We start from the raw sequence: 2,876 nt of genomic DNA on the forward strand, positions 1-2,876 counted from the left end.
TGGAAAAAGAGTTCCTCCTCAAATATCCACTTTTTGCAAGAAGGCTCGAGTTCTTTCGTCTTCAGCAATCACCAGGCCAGCAATTCACAGACTTCAGTGCAAAGCTCCGTTCAAAGGGAGAAGAGGCTGATCTTCACAAGTTATCCGTGGACGACCTCTATGTGTTCCGATACATCTGTGCTTCGTCGGATACCAAACTCAAGGAATTGTTTTTGAAATCCGAGAGTCCAAGTCTGGAAAAGCTGAATCGTACGGCACAAGCGTATGAGGTGACTCAGTCCACCCTGAAAGCAATGGGGGGACGGAAAGCCATGCAGCAAATTTATCGTCTCAATCTGTTCAAAGAAAGACGAAGGGGAGAAGTTCGGGAAGACTAATTTGAAGCACGATCTACATGGAAAATGCTACAGATGTGGAAGTTCAAGGCATACAGCTGATGATTGCCCAATGAAAAATGCCAAAGCACAAGTGTGGAAAACAGGGGCACATCAAGCCAGTCTGTATGTCCAATCGCGACAATGGTATCCGAACACAACGGGCCATTACTTACGAGCACAAAGGACAAGTGAAAGCACCGCAACTTTGCAAATTGCAAGCTCAAATGTCCTCACTCCAACACCAGACTACATGTCCACATAGTCCCTCTCAAAGGCAAGAGTTTCACCTTTGATGCCCTGCCAGATACAGGAGCAACGCGGACAGTTATTTCTACCTTTTTGGTCAGAAAACATAAAATACCCAATATTCAAGAAGAAGTTATGTTAACCGGAGCCAATGGCAACACCTTGGCTTGCGAGGGATTCGTTGAATTCAAAACTCTTCATTGAAAACTCCGAGGAGATTTGTGTGAAAGCAATCGCATGCTCGGATGTATACGAAGATGTTTTGGTGGGATGGCAAGACCTTCAAAAATTACAGGTCATTCCGGGAGATTTCCCAAAGAGCGCAAGTTGGATCAAACGCGCTTGCTGCACAGATGGATCAACGCCATCAAGATTTGGATTTAAATCCGATATTTTAGGAATTTCAAGATGTTTTGAGGGATCACCTAACCAAAAGGCATATAGCAGGTCCCCCAATGAAGATACATCTGCGGAATGTGGAAATTATGCCACGAAGGGTTCTTACTGCACGACCAGTGCCCCTGAACATGAAGGAAGAGGCGGATCTTCTTATCCAAGACCTTATAGATTCTGGTGTCATATCGCCTTCTTCCGGGGCTCCAACCGATTGGATTAGTCCCGCATTTTTTGTGCCCAAGGGAGATGGAAAGGCCGGAGTACGTTTAGTCACGGACTTCTCGCAGCTCAACAAGTTCGTCAAACGGCCAATCGACCCATTCCCTTCCAGTCGAGACATTATCAACAGCATTGATAATACATCCAAGTTTTTTGCTAAATTGGATGCTGTTCAAGGATATCATCAGATTCCTTTGGACGAGGACAGTTCACTCCTCACGACGTTCCTTTTGCCGAGTGGAAGATTCCACTACAACAGAGCCCCCATGGGACTCAACGCGAGTTCTGACGAATGGTGCCATAGATCAAATGTGGCAATCAAGGGTTTACCTGGTGTGGAAATTGCTTTCCTTTGATTTCTCCTATAGTGCCAATTCTTCCATCTCCCTTCTTACTCGCACCCCAACCAATTAGCACTTCATTTTTTTCTGTTGCCGAGCTCGAATTCAAATCGACAGTTTTCTAAACGCCTTCCATTTGAACCGATATCACCTATACGTTTGTAAGTTTTAACCTATGCCATCTTTTACATATGTTTTAGTTTTATAAGTTTTTATACTTTGATCCAATAGGAAACCGTTTACACCATCCACCGAGTTTTTTATTTAATCATCGATCGCGATGCGTGGACGCGTTTTCAAGTTAGGCGTTTTATAGTTTCAAACGAGGCTGATTACTCAAGATTTTCGGAAGTCAATGTAACAAGGTCAACATGGACTCGACGGCAGCTGCGGTTCGGAGCCAGGAAGAGCCCGAGACTGTATTGGAGCCTGCCCGAGTGAGCAAGCCATCAGGCCTATTGGCAAATGTGACAAAGAAGATCAACGAAATCGAGAAAATTGCTTCAAAATGAGAAGAATCTGGAGCCGTGGAGGAGATTCAGGGAACTCCAAGAGAGAGTGACCTGCCTCACGGCGGCATATCACCAAGAAATCAATAGGAACGATACCCGACCCGATCAGAAACGTAGCCTGGATGATTGGTATGAGGAAAAGTTCGTGCCATCGACAAATCGACAAAGAAAATTAAAAGTGGATCGAGAGCCAACGGGAAAATTCGATACGACCTAGTGATAGTGTATCTGTTTGTAGTAGCCACACAGCTCTAGGCTCTCAAAATCCTCAAGGACGTCATCCGCTGCCCCATCAAATTAGCGAGGAAAAAGCCGAGTTAGAAGCTCGCAAAGAAATGAACGAGAAGCTTGAGATCGTGCGTAAACAGAAGCGTCAAGCTCAATATGCGCGGAGAATCAAGACCGCCTTCTTCAACAAAGAAAGGAGAATGCCGAAATTCAAGCTAAACGAAACGCCTTGGAGGAAGATGCAGTCTTCAGGGTCAAAGAAGAAGAAATTCCGCTTGGCATGGACGCCAAAAAGGTCGTTGATTTCGAGAAGTGCTTGACCGAAATAGAGGGCATCAAGCCTTCCGAGTTGAGACCAGAAAGTAAAGGAAGACATCGCACCTAGTCGCAGTGGAATATCGGACCATGCTCCATTCGTCGTGACCTCTCCTAAACCAGAGGAGGTTAGCAATGATCCGTCAAATCGACTTTTGGCGGAGATAGCAGAGAGATCTCACTTGCAAAGTCGGAACCAAAGATGTTCGATGGGTCGGATCCACCGTGTACAGGGCTTTCAT

The sequence above is a fragment of the Tigriopus californicus genome, chromosome 12 (genome assembly GCF_007210705.1).
Source record: "Tigriopus californicus strain San Diego chromosome 12, Tcal_SD_v2.1, whole genome shotgun sequence".
In the NCBI taxonomy this organism is placed as follows: domain Eukaryota; kingdom Metazoa; phylum Arthropoda; class Copepoda; order Harpacticoida; family Harpacticidae; genus Tigriopus; species Tigriopus californicus.